Source organism: Triticum urartu, chromosome 7A (genome assembly GCF_056163025.1).
Source record: "Triticum urartu cultivar PI428250 chromosome 7A, HENAU_Tu73, whole genome shotgun sequence".
NCBI lineage: Eukaryota > Viridiplantae > Streptophyta > Magnoliopsida > Poales > Poaceae > Triticum > Triticum urartu.
In genome coordinates this window covers 76,961,335-76,985,756 of record NC_141879.1, presented here as the reverse complement: position 1 = coordinate 76,985,756, position 24,422 = coordinate 76,961,335, and the positions used below count along the sequence as shown (strand labels likewise).

General features: G+C 51.5%; 2 pseudogenes across 1 annotated transcript; one reads left to right on the top strand and one right to left on the bottom strand.

Annotated features, from left to right (window-relative positions):
- The window catches only part of LOC147957955 (uncharacterized), a 29,553-nt pseudogene extending 19,374 nt beyond the window's left edge, over nucleotides 1-10,179 (top strand).
- Nucleotides 10,180-11,310: 1,131 nt separating this feature from the next.
- On the bottom strand, nucleotides 11,311-20,828 carry LOC125532069 (putative WRKY transcription factor 61; annotated as a pseudogene). Its single transcript, XR_015610497.1, has 6 exons — nucleotides 20,424-20,828; nucleotides 19,952-20,026; nucleotides 19,031-19,600; nucleotides 18,791-18,904; nucleotides 14,461-15,084; nucleotides 11,311-12,386 (listed from the first exon to the last, which is right to left on the bottom strand). The product of XR_015610497.1 is annotated as a putative WRKY transcription factor 61 (transcript).
- Between the last annotated feature and the right edge of the window lie 3,594 nt (nucleotides 20,829-24,422).

Sequence of the window (24,422 nt, the reverse complement as noted above, 5' to 3'; positions counted from 1 at the left end):
GCCGGCTGAAGGAGTGGCCGGCTGGCGAACCTCGGCTTGATCACCGCCCCCCGCAGAGGGCGCGCTTCCACGCGCCTCGTTGCTGGAGCCACAGTCAGCCTGAGGCCGACCGGTTGTTCCACTAGCTGGCTCGACGTCTTCACCGTCCTCTTCTTCATCATCCTCGCCCTCGTCGCTGGAGGCGATCTCCTCTGCCGAGTCCTCGCCCACCTCCAGGTTCAGCCCGAACCACTCCTCCGGCTGGGCAACGCCGTCATCATTGATTTCAGGCACAAAAACGCTGATGTCGGTGCACTCGGCGATCGTCGAAGCACGCTGGGCGATAGCCGGCCGCACCTCCTCCAGCTCCGCGTCGGCCTCCAGCCGCCAAGTGCGCAGCTGGTCCAGGTTCAGCCCTGGGTACCAAGCTCGAACGAACTCCAACGCCCGCCCGGCTCCAAGACGGGCCGCCGACGCCTTCCAAGCTTCAAAGCGACCGACTGCAACCTCCAGCCAGTCGGCAGTCCGGCTTGGGGTGCGGGGGATCATCTCGCCGGGCCAGAGGGCGGCCAACACCCGTGCCCCGGCACGTTGGAGCCGGCGAAGCATTCGGTGAGCCGGCTGCAGCCGCGCTTGGACAGCCAAGAGCTGCTCCTCAAGCGTCCGATTCGCGTCCGGCGTGATGTTGACCCCCGCCTGACGGTGCGCCTCGTGATGGGCCTCGATGGTTTGGGCGGCGAAGGTGGAGTAGCCGGGAAAGTAGTCTGCACAAGAAAATAGGCAACATCACAAGTCAGGCCAACAACCAGGCGGCAAGGGGCAGGAGAGGAGCGAGGAAGGCGGCTTACCGTCGATCAAGTCCTTAATGCGGCCGAAGCCTTCATCCAGCGCTTGCCGGGTCTCAGCCCAGCTCGCCGCCTCGGTCTCAAACTCTGCCTTCAGGGCGGCCTCGCTATCCTGCGCTTTCTGCAGGGCCGCCTTGTGGCTCTCCTCCTGGTCAGCCAGCTTCTTGGCCAGGCGGTCACGCTCCTGGACCAAGGCAGCGTACTCAGCATCCTTGGTACGAAGGGCGGCCTGCGCTTCGCCGAGCTCCCTCCTCAAGTCGGCGTTGGCCCCTGAAAGCACGGAAGATGAAAGAAAAAACCAATAAGGAAAAAGTCGTCAAGGAAGATCCGACCCGACTGCTCAGCAGTCGGCCCGAATCTCGGAGACTACACCCAGTGGGTGCGCTGACGCGCCCCCACAGAAGACAGACAAGATCAAGCACTTACTTCGGCTGTTGGCCAGGTCGTCAGTCTTCCGACCCAACTCCTGAGCCTGGGAGTTGAAGGCGGCAGCACGGGAGTTATGATATTCCTGGAAGTTCAGACAGGAAGCAAATATAAGGTAGTCGTCAAGAAAGATCCGACCCGACTGCTCAGCAGTCGGCCCGAATCTCGGGGACTACACCCAGTGGGTGCGCTAACGCGCCCCCACGGAAGAAATCAAGAGACCAAAGCGGCCAAGAATGAAAGACTCACCCGGATGGCGGCCCGCGTCGACAGGAACTCCTGGGTGTACTGCTGCAGCAGGGCGGCCTGAGCTTGAAGCCGGCTCCGGACCTCTTGAGCCGCCACATTCAGCTCGCCAGTCCCCATGCTGGGATTCCACTCGGACGTGGCGGTGCTGGCCGCCTCCAGAGCCTCCGCCGACTGGCCGGCGCCCGCAACTCGGCGCGACTCCGGCGGAGCGGCGCCTCCCCCTGCGCGCCGACGCGTCACCGGCTGCACCTCGAGGCCGGCTCCGTCCTTTGGCTCACCCCCGGCCGGCTCCTCTGGCGCCGCTGACGATTGGCCGCCTTGGCCCGCTCCGGTTGGCGCTGCCGGCGGCGCTCTCCCCGCGAAGACCACGAGGTCCTCCCTCCTCTCCATCAGCGGCGGGTCTTGGACGATTTCCTCCGCCAGGGGCAATGGGGTGTCAGGGGCCACGGCTCGGAGGGGAATGGCGAGCAGCGGAGGCTGGTTACGTTAACCCTCCGCCTTCGTTTCCGCGGTCGCCGCCTCCGCCTAGGCCTTGGCTGCCGCGTCGGCCTGCTCCCTCGCCGCCTGGGCGGCCGCTTTTTTCGCCGCTTCACGCTCCTCCTGCGCCTCACGGGCGTTCCGCTCCGTGGCCTCCCTGAGGTCGGCGCGGGGGTCCATGCGGCGGGAGCCCGAAGACCCTCTAGTCGGCCCAACTACGGAGCCGCCCGGACCCCGCTCAAGGGAAAGCGGCGCCCTGTCCAGCGAGCGGGAAAAGGTTAGGAAGAATGTTCGAACAGGAGAGAATGATGAAAAGCATGCGACCAGGCAATCGACGACTTACGCTGAGACCGCCTGAGGCTGCTTCACCGCCTTGCGGAAGCGGGCCGCTTTCGCGGCCGCCTCATCTCGTTTGGTCGCCGCGGTGGAGGCTTTGGACTTCTTCGGCCAAGTGCCAAAGAGGATTGACGCAGCCCGGCGCTTCTATGCGCCGGCGCGGTGGACGAGCCCGCGCCTTGATGGTCGGCCGCCGGCTGGCAACGCGGGGCGACTTCGGCTTCGGCATCATCCGGCCAGTCCTCGAAGCTGGCGGTAAGCCCTGTGCCTCCGGGCTCGGCGTCGTCCCCCACGACGGCGTCTTCCATGGCGGCCACCCCCAAATCCGGGTCGTCGATGTCGTCCACCGTGCAGTCGGGGACGTACTGGCATTCTATCCCTGCTGCCCCGGTCGTCGGCGGAAGAAGGGGGTTCTGCTAAGAAGAACCGACCGATCAGAAGCCGGCCATCATAAAGCCGGCTACCAACAAAAAGAAGAAAGAGAGGAAAGCCTACCACGTGCGGAGGGTTGGCGCGAGAATACGACACCTTGCCGTATCGCCAGTCCTCGGCGAGCTTGCAATTGGAGATATAATTTACCATGTACGACACCTCCGCATGAGGCATCTCCCTGGTGCTCAGCCGGCTTGGGTCGAAGCGGCCGCTCATCTGACACATCATGTGGGGCCGGCTTTGGAGAGGAAGTATCCGGCGCTCCACGAAGGCGGCCACCAAGTCGGCCCCGCTCAGGCCTTCCGACTGGATCATCACCCGAAGCCGGGAGACGGCAGCGTTCCCAGCCTGAGACAGTGACCTGGACCGGAAACTCCATGAGGGCTGCCTCCCAGCCGGCGGGTCGGCTACGTAAGCCGGCAGGTTGACGTGGTCTCCTTGCTGGGCGACATTCTTCACGTAGAAGTACGACTTCTGCCAGATCTTCACCAACTGGATCAGGGGGATGGACGGGAACGGGTTGTTCTCGCCCGACCTCCTCATGGCGATGTAGGCCCCGCAGGGGGCGGGCACGCCTGCGACGACGGTGCCGAGTTTGCTCTGGAAGAATTCCCCCCAGAGTTCCAGCGTGGGGAGCTCCCCCAAGAAACCTTCGCAGAGAGAGACGAAGGCCGACAGCAGCATCACCGCGTTGGGCGTGAGGTGATGCGGCTGAAGATTGTAGAACTCGAGGAAGGAGCGCAGGAATCCGCTCGCCGGAAGGCCGAAGCCGCGTAGGAAGTGCGAGCGGAAGACGACCCGCTCGCCCTCCTCCGGGGCCGGCGAGATCTCCGTCTCCGGCGCCAGGCGGACCCGCACGAGGTTGGCGTCGGGCAGGCGCCGAGTCTGGCGGAGGAACTCAACATGGTCCTCATGGACGTTGGAGCCGTCCCACGAGCTCGACAGCGCCATGGGAGCAAGACGATGCGGCGGCACGGCGGCGCTGAGACGGGAAGCTGCGATGGCAGCGAGAGGAAGAAAGGAGGACAAAGAGGGGCAGAGTGAGAGAGAGCGTGCGAACCTCTGTCTCTCCCCCTCCTCCCCCTACTTATAGGTTCGCGCGGCGGAGCTGAGGAGGCGCGGCGTGGGGGAATGTGGGGATCGATCGTGCCCACTCCCCCACGTCCCGCGTTTATTACGCCCTAACGGCGAAATAAAATCACCATGGGAAGGCGAGCGGTCCACCTGGGCCGCAGAAGATCAGCGCTCGGGCCGAGGCCTAGGAGTGGCGGGCCCGGGCCTGCGGCGGCGTCCCATCGCGCGCGTGCACTGGCAGGTTTCCGCTGCCACGTGGCCCACGGGAGGGCCCGCGGTCAGCACGCGGGTCAACCACCATCCCGCCTGCAAGACACAAGAGCTCTCTGAAATCGGCATACACCAGCAAAGCCGGCTCCTCAGGGTAGGAAGCTGACCAAGCTTCTCGTCCCTCTGACCGCCTCGAAGCTCGATCAGCTTCGGGGACTACTGTCGGAGTAAATAGCCATGGGTAGCCTAGCCGGCTTCCCCTGGCCCTTCTGAAAAAATTACGAGCCCGTCCGGCTCTCAAGAATCCAAGACGTGGGGCCGCCTTCCCCTTGCTGGCTGTCATCCAGGCCGGCTTTCGGAAGGCGGCCCGACTTTAGCCCTCGCGAAGAAAGCCGCGGGAGGGCCGACTTCGAGACGCCGGCCGCGAGAAGGCAGACTCCAAGAAGTCGGCTCCCTTGAAGCAGTCGAGACCGTACCCCCAAAGTTCGCATCCACCTAGCGGCGATGTGACGGGGCGTGGCTACAGTAAAGCCTGCCACCCCCAAATCCCGGAGCACGATCGACACAGTGCGCCGTATGGGTGACCATGACCCGCCCGGCGCAACACTGTTGCCATGCCGACCCTGATGCGATCCACGACGGACTACCAGCGCGGCCCACGGGCGGTGGGTCCCTTTGGGCAGAGAGACACCCGAAGGCGGCCACACCTCCCCTAGTCGGCCCAAGAGAGAGCCGACTCCCCGCAGCCGGCTTGCCATCTTCCTCAAAGGAGATGCCCCATTAAGGAGACAAGACGTGGTGAGGCTACAGTAATCGCCCGCCGGGCGGCGGTACTGTAGCCACGCCTACCACGACGAAGCCCACGTCACCAAGATGGAGCAACTGTAGCCAGCTGCCGACCAGGTCCCGGACAGTGGGGCCTGCCTGTCGACCGAGGAGCCGGCAGCCGGCGGGACCCACCAGTTGGCGGGCCCCAGCGGCCGGCGCAGAAGCCGGCGAGCGCAGTCACAGACGGCTGGGCCCCGCGCCCACTCGGATTACCATTGTACCCCCGGGGGGTAGGCCTATATAAACCCCCCGGGGCACCCATGCAAAGGGTTGGACCCCCAGCTAGTTTTAGACACCACACAAGGAGAAGAAGCAAGCTAGCCGTGCCCTGCTTCCTCCTCCCACCGAACAGCTCAAGGAGCATTGTGTAGCTACTTGTCCATCTAGTGATCATGCGGAGACCCCGCAGAGCAGCAGTAGGGGTGTTATCTCCACGGAGAGCCCCGAAGCTGGGTAAGATTCGCCGGTGTGCATGTCTTCGCCTCATCCCGTTTCCAGGCACCGGCGACGTCTTACTGGCTCCCACAATGATAAGCCACCCGTTGGCATATGTCGCACCTACCACCCGACAGGGTAAGAGTGCTCGATAATTTTTGTGCGGATCTTGCACCATCCACTCTTGAATCTGAGGAAGAGGATGTAATTCTAGAGCATGCAGTAGCAAGACCAACCGAGCCCGGTTATGAGGACCGGATGGAGGACCATAGTAAACCCAAGCGTAAGTGGAAGCGGAAGGTTTATCCTGCTTCCGCGGTTCATAGGAGTGCTAGGATTCGAACGGCCAAAAAATTTCATGATGACATATGAAAGGAATCTTTTGGAATAGCAGAGGTCTGAAGGACTTGGCTAAAAGAAGGTTTCTTGCTAAGGCGTCTCTTGAGCATCGATTAGATTTCATTGCTCTCTCAGAAACTGGTAGGGATAATTTTGCGCCACAGTTTCTCAACACTTTATCGGGTGGTGTCAATTTTGATTGGCATTGCCTTCCTCCGCGAGGAAGATCGGGTGGGATCTTGATTGGAGTGAGATGCAATTCACTGGAAGTCCAAAGTGTAGTGATGGGTGACTTCGCGGTTAAATTTCGGGTCAGGTCCAAAGCTGATGGGTTTAACTGGGCTCTGGTGGCGGTGTATGGTGCCGCACAACCCGAGCTTAAACCGGAGTTTTTGGCGGACCTGGTTCGAATATGCGAATCCGAGCAGCTCTCAATTTTGGTTGGGGGTGACTTCAACATCATTAGGAGGAGAGAGGAAAAGAATAATGATAATTTTGACGGCAGATGGTCGTTTATGTTCAATACCATTATTGAAATCTTGGATTTGAGAGAGATAGAGCTTTCCGGTAGAAAATTTACCTGGGCTAACGCTTTGCCAAACCCGACGTATGAGAAGCTGGATCGAGTTCTCGCGAGTGTCGAGTGGGAACAGAAGTTCCCTCTCGTAATGGTCCAGGCTCTCTCGCGCGAAATCTTGGATCACACACCTTTATTCGTGGACTCAGGTGAGCCAAACCACGTGGGAAACAAAAACACCTTTTTCTTTCGAACTTGCATGGTTTGAATGAGAAGGTTTCTTGGATCAGGTTGCCAGGGAATGGGCTAAAGATGTAGGAGGTACGACTTCTGTCAAGCGTTGGCAGAACAAGATTAGGCATTTGAGAAGTTTCCTACGAGGATGGGCTAAACACCTTAGTGGGATTTATAAGATTGAAAAGGAAAGGCTCCTTTCTCTGATTCAGTCCCTAGATATAAAAGCCGAATCCACAATTTTGCAATCTGCAGAGTTCCAGATTAAGCTAGATGCGGAGATGAGATTGAAAGAACTTCTCCGCGAAGAAGAGTTGAAGTGGGCGTTGCGGGCGAAGGTTCGCAGAGTGGTCCAGGGGGACGCAAACACTCAATTCTTTCACTTGATTGCTAATGGCAAGCACAGAAAGAAGAGAATCTTTCAGCTTGAGCAAGATGAAGGAACGATTGTAGGGCAGGACAACCTGAAACTTTACATCACCGAGTATTATAAGCAGTTATTTGGTCCTCCAGAGGATAGTTGTGTATCCCTCGATGAGTCCAGGATTGAGGATGTGCCTCAACTAACTGCTAATGATAATGATATTCTGGTTGCCCCATTCTCGGAGAAGGAGGTGTTTGATGCTATAGCGCAGATGAAAAACAATAAGGCTCGCGGGCCTGATGGATTCCCGGCGGAGTTTTACAAAAGATGTTGGCACATTATTAAGGGGGATTTACTTCCAATGTTCCACGATCTTTTCTCTAGACAGTTTCAGTTATTTCACTTAAATTTTGGAACAATAACACTGCTTCCTAAGAAAACGGATGCTGTGAGAATCGAGTAGTTCAGGCCGATCTGCCTTCTCAATGTTAGTTTCAAAATTTTCACCAAGGTTGGGACTAATCGGCTCACATAGATTGCGCATTCTGTGGTGCAGCATTCCCAAACTGCTTTCATGCCGGACAGAAACATCCTAGAAGGGGTGGTGGTCCTGCATGAAACGCTCCATGAAATCCACTCGAAAAAATTGGATGGAGTTATCTTTAAGGTGGATTTCGAGAAAGCATACAATAAAGTAAAATGGCCATTCCTACAACAGGCGTTGCATATGAAAGGTTTTGATGAAGTCTTGCGACGCCAGGTTGAATCATATACGCAAAAAGAGAGTGTTGGAATTAAAGTGAATGACGAGATCGGTCATTATTTCCAGACACAAAAGGGCCTGAGACAAGGGGATCCGATGTCCCCTATCCTGTTCAACATTGTAGTTGATATGTTGGCAATTATGATAGGAAGGGCTAAGGAGGCTGGTCAAGTGGGTGGCCTGGTACCTCATCTCGTTGATGGAGGTGTGTCCATCCTCCAGTACGCCGATGATACAATCATCTTTATGGAGCATGACTTGGCAAAAGCGAGAAATATGAAGCTGGTGTTATGCTTATTTGAACAATTGACTGGGTTAAAGATTAACTTTCACAAAAGCGAGTTGTTCTGCTTTGGTAGAGCCAATGATGAACAAGAGGCTTATAGGCAATTGTTTGGGTGTGATTTGGGGGCTTTGCCTTTCACCTACTTAGGAATACCAATCCACCATCGTAAACTGACAAATAGAGAGTGGAAGTGCATCGAGGACCGATTTGAAAAGAAACTGAGTTGCTGGAAGGGCAAGTTCATGTCATACGGAGGCCGATTAATTTTGATAAATTCGGTTCTCACTAGTATGCCTATGTTTCTTTTGTCTTTCTTCGAAGTCCCAGTTGGAGTTAGGAAAAGACTGGACTTCTATCGACCGCGTTTCTTTTGGCAGGGTAATGAGCTAAAAAGAAAATACCGTTTAGTCAAATGGGATATCATCTGTAGACCGAAAGACCAAGGGGGTCTTGGTATTGAGAATCTTGAAGTTAAGAACAGATGTCTTCTCAGCAAGTGGTTGTGGAAGTTATCAAGTGGGACTGACGCCACTTGGGTGCAAATCCTTCGTAGCAAGTATCTTCAAACCAAAACTTTGTCTCAGGTGACAGTAAGACCGACTGATTCACCCTTTTGGAAAGGGCTTATGAAAGTAAAGCTTTCCTTGTTTAATAGGACAAAGTTTATTGTTGGTGACGGTGCCAGTACGCGATTCTGGGAGGATACTTGGCTCGGAGAGGCACCCTTAGCCATCCAATACCCGTCTTTGTATCGTATTGTTCAACGATGTGAGTTTTTTGTTGCAACGGTTTTACAATCTATCCCCCTTAATATTCAGTTCAAAAGGGCGTTAGTGGGTAATCGTTAGGAAGAATGGCTACATCTAGTAAGTAGACTGATGGACGTTCAGCTTTTCCAACAACCCAATGAATTACGCTGGAAGCTTACTAGGTCTGAAGTATTTACAGTTAAATCAATGTATGTTGATGTTATCAATTCAAGCTCGATTCCTAGTTCCAAACATGTTTGGGCTGTCAAAGTCCCTTTGAAAATCAAAGTGTTTATGTGATTTCACCATAAACAAGTTATTTTAACCAAGGACAACTTGACAAAGCGTAATTGGACAGGACCTACTAGGTGTAGTTTCTGTGATCGGTATGAGACGATCAAGCACCTTTTTCTTGATTGCCCGCTAGCTAAGTTTTATGGAGGACGGTCCATATTGCTTTTAATATTACTCCACCGAGTTCAGTCAACACGTTATTTGGAACGCGGCTTAACGGGGTAGAGCCCGAATTAGCGAGACATATTCGTGTAGGAGTCTGTGCCTTGGTGTGGGAGCTCTGGAATTGCAGAAATGATTTGGTTTTTAACAGGACAACACACATTCATTTTTTGCAGGTTATTTTTAGAGCCACGGCGTTGATCCGTTCGTGGTCGCTACTCACTCCGACGGAGGCCAGGGAGCGTTTGGTTACTGGATCTATCCGCTGGGAGATGGTAGCTCGGAATATCTTCAACCGGTTTGGATGGCGGTCATGTAATAGGATAGACAATTAGTTTACCTATCTCTCTTTTGCCAGCCGGTTGTGACGTCCTTTATTTCGCTAGTTTGTGTTTCTATCCCATTTTGGCTCTGTCTGAGTTTTTTCAATTTTCAGTTGAAGACTTTAAGACCTTGTTGGAACTTATTTATTTGGTTTAATAAGATGGTTGTATGCATTGTTCTGATGCAGAGACCGGAGAGTCTCCTTTTTGAAAAAAAAATCAAAAAAAATCAAACAGAGTTTTGTTAATCGAGGTGTATCCTTGGCGGACCACTTCTTTGAATTTGGTCAACTGAACATGCAGATTGCAGCATACTGAGCTGTCCTGTCCTGTCCTCCCCTAGTAATACAAAATGTCAATGATTCCCAAAATTATCTCTGCTAATTAGGCGTTAGTAATTGTCAACCACCAAGTTCAGCCTCTAATAAGAAAATCAGGCAATGTACGGCACGGCAGACCAATGATATAAGATTGCAAGTTGTCCCGTGGTTGTAGAATTTCCGTACTTATCAGGTTCTGAGGATAGGACCGTGTGAGTTTCACTGTCTAATGTCTAACAATTCAATACTAAACTCTGCATGACGGAATTGTAAGATGTCAAATGGCAAGAAAAGTCCCATTCTATCATATATTAGATTCCATGTAACTCGACCTACGGAGTCCACTAGCATTTATGAGTTGAAAAAAACATGGCAATGCATCAGTCAGAAACCTACCAAGTTTTTACTGCACTAGCAACAAAGATTGTTTCTGAATCTGAAATCAGACGTACTGTCACGGTATAACTGTTTGTGACTGTTCAGCTATTCAGCCTATACAACCCTACAGACTACAATTCAAAGGTTCTCCTGATCTAGGAGTGTTTGACAAAAAACTACCATTTTAGGGGTTTGCGTCTCACAGAACTACCAGTTTAAAAAAAGTGACCGAAAACTACCAAAATTCTCTAATTTTGTGACTAAAAACTACCACTTTCAGATAATGACCAGTTTAAACGATTTAAACATGTTGACCGTTCAGTTGACCGTTATTACAGGTGGGACCCACACGTCATTCTCCTTCCTCCTCTCTATCTTTCTTTGGCATTTTCACAAACAACTTCTGTGCATCCCGGCTCCCCGGCGGTCGTCGCCGGAGGCGAGAGGGAGGCCAGAGCCATGGTGCTGCTGCCACCGGGCTCAGCAGGGAGGGCCCAGCGTCGCGCCCACGCGCAGCAGCTGAACCTGCCGCCATCCACCGGGCTTAGAAGGGAGGGCCCGGCGTCGCGTCCCCGCGCAGCCGCTTCCTCGCACCGGCCCCGACGCAGCCGCCCCTGCCGGACGCCAGCGTGGGACGTGGAGGCGTAGAACCCCACCAGCGCGGCCTTGGCGGGCGGCAAGGTCGAGCGGCGCGTCGAGGAGCAGGGTGGCTGTGTCGTTGACGGGTGGGTCGCCGGCAGCCGTGTCGTGGGCGTAGACCGAGAGGCGGTGCGCGGGGGCGTCGTACTCGATCCGCACGGCGAGCTGGCTGGTGTCGGCGTCGGGCGACGACCGGTTGGGCGTGATGGTGACGTTCAGGCCGACGCTCGGCGGCGGTCGCGGCCCGTACGAGCTCACCGAGCCGACCTCAACGTCGGCGAGGCCGTTGGTGGCGTTCGGCGCGGAGGCAGCGAGCACGACCGAGCCGCTTCGAGTCTGTGGAGGGCGACGCCACAGAAGACGATCTCGCGGAGGCGGGCCGCGAGGCCGCGCCACCGACGCGAGATGAGGCCGGTGTGCGCGGCGGCCCGGGCGCAGCGGAGGCGGGCGGGGACGAGGAGGAGCAGGTCGTCGGGGACAGCCCTGATGCGGTCCGGTCGTCACAGCCGGGTGGAACGCCGGCGAAACTCCATTGACGCCCCAGATCTCGGGGATAGGCGAGGCGACCGGCGTCCGCTCTCCTGTGAAGTTGGCTTTGACGCCACGTCAGTGCTGACAGATGAGCCCCGCCTGTTATAAACACGTTTAAATCGTCTAAACTGGTCATTATCTGAAATTGGTAGTTTTTAGTCACGAAATTAGAAAATTTTGATAGTTTTTAGTCACTTTTTTTTAAACTGGTAGTTTTGTGGGACGCAAACCCCTAAAGTGGTAGTTTTTTGTCAAACACTCCCTGATCTAGACATCTTCTAAGGAGGTTCTCCATGGTTTCTTGAGCAACGATCCTTAAATAGTTGAATTCATGTTGAGCAATGACTAATGGAATGGCAGGTGGGTAATTTTCATTAAATGTATGCCCTCACAGCGGTGGTAGCAAGTGTCGAGCGGCTGCATGTGGCTGTGGAAAATACACTGCGCTAAAAACAAAGTAATCTTAGGCTCCGTTTGATTCATGTTTTGGACCTGATTTTCTGCTGCAGTTTCATACCACAATTGCGTGCTAATTCAACAGGAGACTAGATTGATAGTGGCAGAGGGCTGTAAGCAATGGTGGACACTTGGGAAATCGGCAGGCCTAGTTATGATCACTGCAAACATATTTTTTTCAGGCAACTTGCAAATAACTTGTCGCGTACAAAAACTCGTGCAGGCCTGAACTCGTGGCGTGTGTTTAGGCTGTGAATGATGAATCAATCAACACATTTTCAGCAGTTATGCTAAGTCAGTATATATCTACACGAAATGTTCAACTCAATCCACAAACATAACTCAGAAGTCAGAACCTTCAGCTACCAAATTAATGTGCTCCCTGTTCTTCACAATGTCGAAGCAGTAGCACTCGTGGAGCCCGACAACGCCAGCGACGCCTGCAACGTCATCCTCCCGTTCGGGGAACCGCTCTGTGCGGCCCCCGTTGATGACGATCGTGCCAGCACTGCCGACGAGCATGCCGCGGCTGCCGCACTGGATGGCCCCAGCCCGAGGTGCTCACCCCACTCGAGCCCCTTGCTGCCTCCTGCAGCCGGCTTGCCAACATAAGACGTGATGGCGGCCGCGAGCGCTGTGTGGAAGCCCGGGTCTGACGTGATCGCCTTGGCGATCGTGTCAGTGAGCACGGTCGGCGTCGTGCTGCCACCGCTCACGGGAGCCACCCTCTGCTGCACCCACTACCAGAATAATAGCCGCTGCCGACGGCTTTTTCTACGCCGACGGCCCCCGTCAGCATAGATGGTGGTATGCCGACGGCCTTGGAAAGGCCGTAGGCATACTAAAGCAGTCGGCAAACCTCCATCTATGCCGACGGGGGCCGTCGGCGTAGGAGGGCCGTCGGCGTATCTTCCACGATGCCGACGGGGGCCATCGGCATAGAGACGCCGTCGGCATGCAGGTGGGTCCGTCGACCAAGGTACAGACGAAGGGTTGACGCCGTCACCACTATGCCGACGGCCCTAACGGAGGCCGTCGGCATAGCTTGTACACTTTTTTTATTCCGCAAAAAACCACGTGGGCCCTCTATGCCGACGGCCATGCCGTCGGCGTATATATTATATGTTTCTCGTTTTGCATTTTTTAAACTTTAGATTTGATTAATTTAAATCTAATTTATATAAACTTAAACATACACAAATTATATATGGATTTTAGTCAGAATTTTCGAGATTTATGATATATATATATATATATATAGTGTTACTATTCATCACCCAGATGTAGAATAAGTTATTCTTTACCCGAGGTAATCTTACGATCATTTCATAATTAAATCATGTTTGAAATTCAAATAGTTACATTCTTATTGATTCACTACATAAAATTTGACATAAGAAAATAAAAATATAGGTCATAAGATAGGAAAATTTGCCGTTTATGTGTATTTTACACTATATTTTTATGTTTGTAATTTTACGTAACATAAAATATTTTTACGGAGATTATATATTTTCTTACCGTCCCTTTTTTGCATCAGAAATAAAACAAAACTTACGGAACGTAAAATTACGGTGCATTGATGGTAAAATAGAGGGGGGTGAACAATAACTATTCCTCGCTCAGGGTGACGAATAACATGATCCAACGGAGGGATTAAAAAAATACGACTGTATGTGTCCTGAACAAAAAAACAAATAGTTCAGTATATATTTATGTCGCAGTGAGCTGAAATGCTTATTATTTTTGCCGAGGACACACAGATGCATATTTTGACAATCCCTCCGTTGGATCATCTTATTACATTAGAGAGATGCTCCCATATTTATTTCATATTTTTTGATAACTTTTGAACCGTTAAAAGTTTAGGGACACTTAACTAGTTCTGTGGGAAGCTATGATAGACACAGTTTTACATATATAAAAATTTTAAAAATGCAGCACAAAAATTTTAAAAATAAAAACAGTGCATACCTATGCCGACGGTTATGTTGTTTCTTTTTTTGCAGGTTGATGAACTGGAAGAAAGAAGCAGAAGATGAAGAACCAGATAGTTTAGTATAGGTTTAGTTTAGGACTTTTCCTTTCTTTTATTTCTTTTTCCTCCAAGTGTAATTCCTAAATACTTGTAATTGACATTCATATTAATAAAGTCTATTGTTTATTATTCAGACCAAATAATCAGACCAAATAATTGAAATGTTCCATTTATTATGAATATAGTTCTTTTATTCAATTTTTGCAATATCATTTGTATTATTCATTCATGAATATAGGTTTGCATCTATGCCTACGGTTAGGCCATCGGCATAGTGCCTCTGTGATACCAGTAGCTGACATGTGGCAGCACCTGGGAAACCCTGTCGCACAGATACGCCGACGATTAGGCCGTCGGCATAGGCCTATGTCGACGGCCTAATCGTCGGCGTATCTGACACGTGGCAGCACCTGGGCAGCCGTGGCACGGAGCTATGCCGAAGGTTGGGCTGTCGGCATAGGCCCAAAACTATGCCGACGGCCTAACCGTCGGCGTACCGCCAGGCCACGGTCGCCCAGAAGCTGCCACGTGTCAGGTGGCGCCGTCAACGTCCGTCAGGTGGAAAATGTTGCTGACGGGGTATGTATGCCGACGGTGGTACGGCCCCCATCGGCTTAGCTCACTATGCCGACGGTTTTTGTATGCCGACGGCCGACCTGAGGTACGCCGACGTACGAGTTGCCGACGGGGACCGTCGGCGTAACCCTTTGCCGACGGCTTTTGGCCCTATGCCGACGGTCATGGGCCTCGGCAACGTATCAAATTCTGGTAGTGACCGACTGGTGGAGGAATGCCGCCGAGCCTTGCTGTCTTCCATTGATGCTGCTCAGCGTGGCCTCGAACGAGCTCTTGCCGGCGCCGTTGTAGGGCGCACTGGACGAGGATCTGTAGCTCAGGTACGATCCAACTCCGGCCGGCCATGCGGTGGCGCCGGGCAGGCTACTGGCGCCGGAGCCGGAGAAGGAGAAGCTCGTCGAAGGGTACCTACCAGTGTTACCGCTGTGGCCATGAGAGCTGGTGAAGCTGGAGGAGAACCTGTTGCTATTGCTGAGGGAGAAGGCCTGCTGTGAGGCGGCCTGCGAGGTGAGGTCAAGTGTAATGGTGGGGTACGATGGGGTAGCACTGATGGACGCGCCGGTGGCGGCCGGGAGGAAGAACGGTCGGCCACCCAGCTTGTTAGAGGAGGCACTGTTGGCCGCCCCCGGGAGGCCGAACCGAAGGCCGTGGAGGCTGGAGGCGGCAGAGGGGAAGCCGAGCGAGGTAGAGGAGCCTGACATGAGCATGGATGCCGCGGCCGAGGTGGTGGATGCCATGGCGGTGGCGGAGGCAGACAATGGGTGGTTGTGCGCACCCTCATAGGTGGTGATCAGGATCGACATGTCCTCCCCGCATCTTTGCACCTAGGAAAAAAGAGTGCACGGTCAGTTCTCGGTTGGTCATCATGGCAAGGAAGAATGATGTGTGTAGTGTGTGTGTGGATGGCGCCATTGAAGAAATATGAGCAAGAGTTTTAAAGCATCTTTGATTAGTTAAATTTTTTACTTCAAAACTTGATTAATTCAAGTGCAAATCCAATGCATGGTGAGAAGATTGTTTGTTCTTATACCGAGCGCACAATGTGCACACTCATTTTATACATGAAGTTCTTGTGCAACTGGCTAAAAAACCCATGCTAAAAGTTATTGAAAATCCTTTAAATAGTTGAGTACGTACGTAGACACAATTATCGAAAAAGGCTTTCACCCCGCCTTATATATAAAGCACCAACCACCAACAAACGGATCCGATACAAACCACAACACACAACACGAGAACCACATTCTCCCAGGGACAGATACATAGGTGCCAAAGGGCTACAACAACACCACACCGACATACTCGACGCAGACAACAAGAGAAGACAGTAAGCATCACTACGGAGCCGCCGATGCCCTTCCGATGAGATCACGAAGAGGTGAAGTTGAGAATCGCCGACACCATGCACACCAAGACGGTGCCTTCAGGAAGGGCACGACACCGTAGCGCCGCCACCGCCCGATCCAGAGATCGGATTTTCATCCGGAGCACGACAAAGGGAGGGAGCAACCACAACAGAGACTCCAGGAAGATGACGACGCCCACAGACGCCACCTCCATCGGTCTGGCCTAAACCAGACAGGGTTTTCACCCCGGTAAGTATACTCCGCCTTCGTTAGGACGATGAAACGCCTACCACCACACCGCCCACGCGGCCATGGCGGCTAGCCGCCCACACCTGAGCCGTGGCATCAGCCCACGAGCACTGCGGCTCCCACCACCTGTGCCGCCGCCCGAGAAACAAGACACTTGAAAGGTCCTTCATGGTTATAGGCGATGAGCCGACCGGCAAGCTCCTACCACCGACAGAGCCGCCAGCGATAGGAATGGCCAAATCGATTAGAGAGTGGCCAGGTCGGAGAAGAGGCGAGGCGGGAGTGGACTACGTCAACGTCCGGCACCCCTGCCGGTGACGGGTGGCCCGACCGCATCGGCACCACCCATCTCTCCCACCACCTCTCCAAACGTCACCCCCGACGACCAACCCGGAATCCCAGCCTGGATCAGCACATGGCCCAAACCGGCCACCCACTCAGCGGCGCGAGGAGCCGTACCGGCCACAACCGTCTGCATCCACGAGAGAGACCAACAACATCCCTAAGGGCCACACGCAGACGAGCCGACGCCGGAGAGCCCAGCGCCACGACCTGTACACCACCATGAGCTGAACCACGCCGACGCAACACCGCCGCCACGAGCCGACCCATGCCACCACCATGGGCTCCCACCACGCCGTGGCAGCCCAAATCCACCAAGGACAACCGCCGCACCGGAAGAAGCCGCCTGTAGTAGCTGGCCGCATGCCACCGCTGTCCACGCCCAGCGCCATGACCATGCCCGGTCCTGGCCAGCCCCCGGGCCGCCAGCCAGAGGAGAGCCCCCAGATCCAGATCGATTTGGGCCTCCGCCGCCGCCAAGCCCGCACCGCCGCCTCTGCCACCACGGGCGCAACCCCGACGACCACCGCACGTAGCCCACCACGCCGGGGCAGCAGCCACCTGCGCTGCCGTGCCCCACGAAGCACCGCATCCCCGACCGGCGAGGTCGTCCAGCGCCGCCCACCACCATTCGGGAAGGAGAGGAGGCCCCGCCGCGGCCGCGGTCGGCCGTGCTTTGCCCGCCAGCGAGTGCGGCGGCGGCGAGGAGAGAGGAGGAGGGGAGGGGGGCTAGGACCGGTGGCGGCGAGGGTTTCCCCCGCCGCTCGCGGGAGCGACACGGGGGGTTGGGGGGGAGCGACCTCCGGCCACGTAGACACAATTTAGGTCTATCATGTCATGAATTTTCAATTATATATTGAACTGGCAACCTGAGAAACAAAAAAGAAATCATGCTATGAAGAAGAAATTCACATACATATGTGAACTGTGCATATTAATGCTACCGCATTTGAATCTGCCATATCTATTTCCCAAGCTGAACTTATATTGGAAATCTTGTGCCATGTTAGAGATATGCTATGTCTTACCCACAAAGAGAGAGAGAGAGAGAGAGAGAGAGAGAGAGAGAGAGAGAGAGAGAGAGAGAGAGAGAGAGAGAGAGATGCTATGTCTATGAACTCAGTGTTTTTCAAAGTTATTGGGAACTTTTACCATGGATATATTTTGGACATTGTTTTTTTCCATGAGGGGAGGTTGCACTTGCTTTTTTTTGAGGGAAAGGTTGGACTTGCTTTTTTTAGGGGAAAAAGGTTGGACTTGCTTGAAATGGCATGCAGCACACACACACATGTGGCAACGCTGGCCCAACCCAAAGCCCATCAGAGTCTTTTCCAGGCTCTAGCATACTAAACCCCCATCGGCCACTGGCATGTGGGACCTGGACCAATTTGTTTCGACGCGATCAGCCTAAGGCCTTGATTGGATTGTCGTGTTTCCTCCAATACACGTGTAAAATAAATATAGGTCTCGGCTCGTCGTTTGGTTTCCAGCCCAATTTTGCTACGCGGCCTGTAAGATACAAGTGTAAACTATACACCCCCGTATTTACTTACTACCATTCCCAGCACGCCCTAAAACCCAATAGCGCCCTTGCCGTTGCCGGAGAAGCCACGCCCGGGCAAGCGAGGGGAGGGAACCCGATCACCGCCCCGGCGGCTCCGGCCCTCCCCCGTGATCAGGTCAGGCTCCGATCTCCGGCTACGTGCTCTTCTGTTTAGGCCCGCTAGCTCCCTCCCTCCCTCCCCGGTGGCGCTCCAACGCTTGATTAATGGAGTCTGGACGCCGGATTTGGGACCATATGCACATGGCGGCTTAATTTAGTTGATTGTGCCACTTGGTACTAGTACTTTTTTGAAGGGGAACTTGATACTGGCTAGTTTTGAACCTTAAATATGAATTGTATTAGGCATCCACTTGAGAAATATACGAGAAAAGAGAACACATCTTGCTAATTTTGGGCAAACATAAGAATACGTACTATGGCTCTGCCAATACGACATAATTAGATCTCGCTGGAAACCAATGTATAAAAAAAAGGATCTCCCTGAATTTTACAAAAGGGTATTTGGGGTTGTATACATTTTTGATCTGTAAGTGTCGAGCTTCAACAGTTCAGCATTGAATTTTTTTTATGAGCTGTATATAATACATCTGTTAGCCGGCGCCAACTTCCTGACATTAAAGCAACACATGTATAGGTCTTGGTCAAGTTTGGTTTGCGGAACATAGAAGCATTTTTGGTTTAGGGTTAATTACAAATAGAGGGAGTGCTAATTAAGTTGCACTGCAATGTTTGGAAGCAACACATGTATAGTTCTTCGCAAGGTTTGATTTTGGGTTTGTGAAATTTTTCGCCCCAGGCTGAGATGGCCGAATTTCGGCCAAAATTTGACTAAAATTTGGCAGAAATTTGACCAAAATCTATTTTTTCGCTGGAAAGTATATTTCGCCCCAGGCCGAGATGGCCGAAATTCGGCCGAAATTCAAAACACAGGTTCTTCATCATGTTTGGTTTGCGAAACACACTTCGCCGCAGATTCTTTGGTACCATGTTTTGGGGTTCTTTTGGATGTATTGCAGTGAATATACATACCTGTTTTCTGACGGGACACCCTGTTGCGACGGTGCAGCGGTAGTAGGCGCGTGGACACGGGTTCCCCTTGGATATCTTCTGCCCGTACTTCCTCCACTGGCACCCATCGTTCATCTGATCGATCGCCAACAAACCATACATTCAAATCATATATACGCATATGAGTTTCCACATCCCTTTCATGCATTTACCATTCAAGTTCTTAATTAGGTATCCTAGAGTATATGTAGATGTACGTACCGTTGGTGTGTCACACCTTGCCCTCACCGACACCCTGGCCTTCTTGGCCAGTGGCTGCCGGGCCACCTCCTCCTCCGTTTCCGCGCCGCTGACGGTGATTCTCGGGTTCTTCGCCATCTTGCTTGCTGCGGCTGACGTTGTCGTCTCCGCGGCCTCCCCCTCGGAGCTGCCTCGAGGGCTCAATGTCACCACATCTGGCCGCACCTTCGTCTCACTTCCATCAGTTCTTGCACCAACAGCTCCGCAGGCTGATGAAAGTCCAAGAAAGATGCCCTTGCCATCTGGATTATTAGTGCTGTCCTTGATCTCTTCTCCCATGTTCTGCCTGCTCATGACGGCGCTTGTTCCAAGGCGCAAAGAGACGAACCCGGGGCCGTCGACCGGTGATGTATGATCCGGTGAGCCAACGGCGAGGTTCTTGCCTCGCCCTTGCTGGTGGAGAACGTCGAATTGCTTCTGAAGGGAGCGATGGTCCTCCACCATCCGTGATAGCATCATCTTCAGCCTCTCGTTCTCTTTTCTCACTTCGCCCATCTCTGCCCTTGTGGACGCAATCTTGTCTTCTTGAGCCTGAATGAATGAAACCATCACATCAGAGACACTTCAATTAGTCATTTCTCATTAGTTAAGCAAATCACATATGATAATGCCTAGTTGGCTACTTGGCTGGGTTTGTATATATGACTACTGGGAGCTAACTAGTTTGGTACCTAGTTAGATGAAAAAAAACTATAGGCAAATATACATAGCTAATAGATTTAGGTACTTTTTTCATGAATAAGTTGAGGAATTTCAGGATAATTAAGAAATTTAAAGTCTACTTATTACTAGTTTTTACTGCCTACCAGGCCCTGCCTTATGTAACAAATTAAGAAAAGTTGTGCTGTTTATGTTTGTTGAACATGTTTGATAATTATGTACCTCTTTTTCTGTGCTTGACTGGTTTTGCAAGAACTTGAAAAAATTGCCATCTGAGGCCCGATGATCATCTCTCATCTGCAACGCCAGCATGAAAGTCTATATTAGCATAAGATGATCAAAAAATTAATAACACCATGAATTTATTGGATGACGAGCAGCTAGCTGTTGAAAAATCCAATTCCTGGCTGATCCATATGTTTAATTTGACTGTTCTACTAGTACCAGGATCTGTGGTCCCTAAAGATGATCATCTGACTGATTTTGACATGAGAAAGAGAAGTCCCTGACTTCCATTCATGGATCAAGAGCCACAACCCAAAGAAGAGAGAAACTCAGCCAAATCCTAACCACTAGTCCTAACCATACTTATCCAAATAAATGAACAAGCATTCAATAAAAAAAATCAAACTCTTTGAAGCATATGTGACAGCACAAATACAAAATCAAGAGAAGAAATTAATCAGTTCCAAACCTGATCTTTCAACCGCTCTTCATGAGCTCCAAGCTGCCGCTGGTCTCCCTTGATCATCTCGATCTCCTTCACAGAAGACAAGCTATCTCTCCTTAGAGCAAGGCAAAGGTCCCTCTCCTCCTCCTCTCTCACCAGCTAGCTTCCGTAGCCTTCCAATCCTTTCTTCTCTAGCCCTTTACGAGCCTTGCCATGGCCTTGTATATATAGGGAGAGAGGCAGCTAGCTAGACGCCTAGACCATGGCCTCGACCTTCTCTTCTCTTCCACCCCCCTCCTGTTTGGACTAGATTTATTTTGGCATAAACAAACGCCGTACGCCGGTGCTTACCTGCGCTGATTAGGCGGCCAGCGTTAGAAATGTCAAACACAGCCTCACCCTTTGGTGAAGACCGAAGACTTGCAGAGACCAGAGAGCCAGAAAAAAACATATATCGGCGGATAGGAGAGGAGACTGAGATTTATGTGTGTGGGAATAGGCTTCGACGTGTGCAACATGCTGTTGTTGTCTGGAGGCCAATTACAACTAGGACGCGCGTCCAAACTGTGTTACGTACGTCGTCGAGCGCGTACGCCCAGCGTTGATGAAGCTTCCTGCCAGTCCTCGTCGTCGGCGTCGGCGCCTCCGCCCACTATTATGGATAGAGAGACTGTCGTCAAGCAAGGAATCGCTTTCAGACCAAATTTCAGTCCTGTAGGGCCGTCCGTCAGAGGAAGTTGATCAGTCATAATCGCTCATACATATATATGTCTCCGAATCCATGTAACGAGATTTGGTTTGAGGTGGAGGACATGGCGGCCCCATGTGTCTTCTACACAATTCAGAATTTTCTGCCAGAAAGAAGTCCATTTAATTTGAGCTCTTTTATGGTACCCTGGGGTAAATTCTGACCGTCAGATCATGAAATCGTACGGTGTGTGGTGACATATACTGCTCCAGTTCTCGCGAGCGGTAGACCATGCACTGGTGAGCTCCCGTCCTTCAGTATAGATATCCTGAGGGCATTTTGGGAAGAAAAAATCGACAGAGGTAATCAGCCCGGCCGCGTGTCGAACAGGCCCTTCCGTCCCTCGTGTCCAACTAGCCCACCCCGCCCTTCCCATCCAATTTCGTTCCCTCCCCTCAAAAAAAAAATCCGATTTCGTCCCCATCGTTTGGCCCCGATCTCCACCGCGCTCTAGGGTTCAGGCCGCCGCCGGCGAGGGCCTGCCATTTGAGGCGCTCGAGGAGGATTCGCCGTCCCCCGACGCCGCTGCTCCCCTGGACCCCGTCGCGCTCCGGGACAGGCCGGCGCTCACCCCTTCCGGCCGCCGCCGGCGAGGGCCTGCCATTTGAGGCGCTCGAGGAGGACTCGCCGTCCCCCGACGCCGCTGCTCCCCTGGACCCCGTCGCGCTCCGGGACAGGCCGGCGCTCACCCCCGACTTCTCTCGCCTCGTCTTCTCCATGGAGCTCCCCTGCCGACGGCCCACGCCGGAGCTTTGGGCCGACCTCCCCTCCGGCAGCACGCGCCGCCCGAACCCAGTTGGCCGCGTCGGCAATTTCAATATTGCGCTCTCACAGTCCGGCTCTGCTCGTGCCAAGCTCTAGGTATACGGTTCTAATCCTCCTTGCAAATCTTAGGCTGAAATTGGATGTGATTTGCTTAATTCCAGTAGTAGTTTCTGAGAAATATATATTTCATAGCACGAGCACGTAGTATGAGAGATTATTAGAGCAGTAGTTGTACCTACTACGACATGTATTTTGCCGTTGATTGTACAAGTACACATGTACATCTCTGAATAAAGAAAAACCTTATTGCTGAAGTTATAGAACAGAGGTGGTGTTGTTCGACTTCCATTATGCAGTACCATTTCTTGCAAAATACTTCCAATTTGAATAGTTGTCGTTCAGTATTTGCCTACCTCTAATACCATTCCTCACAAAATACATACACCTTTTTTAGTGTCTGAATTTTATTATCTGTTGGTGATCAGTTTTTCGTACTCCAGCTCTTGGATGTGCTATCCTCCCTTCTCACTCTTGGGCTCCAGCAGCAAATGGACGAAAAGCATCACGAAGCAGCTCAGCTCCATCTTCTATAGTTATTTCTTGAATCTGTGATATACTATATAATGCATTCTGTAGAAAACAGAATGATGTTCATTGGAGCCTCTCTCTTGCTATGTTTCTTCCATTTGTTTCTGCTCTAAGAAAACTCCATACTTGGAAAATGTCTCTTCATGACTTCTTCGAAGTTTTTTCTGTAGTTTTCAGTCTTGGGTGCGTGCAGTTTCTTCATGTCACATCTGAAATTTGGGGCCATGTATGTACATTGTAATTAGCAGGGCCTTCCCTGTTTGTGATACTAAATGAGGTACCTCTATATATAGGTTTGCACCGTGTCATTTTTTCCTGTCATTAATTGATCTTCACACCAAGAAAATCCTGTTGGAGGGATATCGTGCATACTCTGGTTTTCAGTGCTTTTTATGAGAAGAGGGTTTTCAAGTAATTATTTTTATCGTTGATCTGAACAACAATAATACTTTAGGATTGATCAACACCTGTGTAATATGTAGCCTGAGTTGTGGCTCATGGTAGTACACCACATGGTTGAGTACCTGAGATGGAAAGCCAATCATTAAGATTTTTTTTTTCCGTAGACAATTACTAAGTATTTTGAACATATTTTTCCTGCCATCTATTTTTTTGAAATTGGTTGCTTGATTAGAAATACTGACTGTTAGTATATACTCCCTCGTCCCAAAATTCTTGTTTTATTCTATTTGCAACAATTGGCGATTGGTATGAGTACTTATTGACATATCAGTCTAAGGTTTGAGCTTGTGATGCAACTGTGACTGAACAGTGTCGAATGAATTCGTCAGTTAGAGCGTGCTGTACTTGAGTGTTTGGTAGATTTCTTCTCTCTGGTCTTCAAAAATACCTAAATCGACGCGTATTTTGTCATGCTAGTACTGATCAAGAAGGTGTTGACTTGTACATTCAGTTCACATGGCCGAGATATTCACTTGTTTAACTTCACACTTATTAATTACAGTCCAGGATCTGCTAAACCTTGCAAGTACAGGAGGATGAGTGCTCTCTGTCCTACAAGTCAAAGAGGCCTCCAGGTCAAACAATGCTTGCTGTCACTAGAAACCGATCAAACTTAAAATTCTGTGCGAAACCATGTGCTTGAGATTTCCCACTGAAATACTCATGTACGTGCTTTATAATTATAAGTTTCTCCAGTTGAGTCTGTCTACTTTGTCATGACTAAATGATTCAAAAATAGGGATCGCACCCCATGACTGCCTTCTATTTAGTTTAGATCAAGCTAAAACTTGTTCCTGAATTTCGTAGCCACTTATATGTTCAGTTGTGTGATTTGCAGGCTGAGACCTTGCTAGGTTACTTGCGTGAGCAACGAGAAGGGGGCGGCTCCAGAGCTGGACCAGGCGGCGCAGCTAAGAGCATGGCTCGGTAACACGCTGGTCATGCGACAAAGCTACGAGCTTGGCTAGGCAATGCAACACTGATATGGTGAAATGCAGAAAGTAATGATTGGTTTGTACTAGCAGGTAAACATAAATTCATCGTTGCAGTATCTGTTCCCACTTTGTAATGATGTCTACAACATTTTATTCACAACATATGTTCCCACTTTGTATCTGTTCCCACTGATTACCTGATTGACCATACGAATTACAGCAACACCAACACTAGCTTATGACTTGAACATGCCTTGTGTGGAGAAGGGTGGTGATATGGAAGCTTGCCCAAGGCATGCGTTTTAAAATACATGATAGAGCATTACAGAAAGCCTAGAAATGCAATAGTTCATAGACAAATTTAGTTCATCTCCCAAAGTAAGCTGCAATCCTACAAGTGGATGGTTCAAAGTGGCAAATTCTAAATTGTAAAACTTTCTAAAGTTCAATCAGAACTTCAAAAATACAAGCGTAAAGTTTAAACAAATCATAATCCAAATTTTATTCTAGAAAAAGTAGCAAATT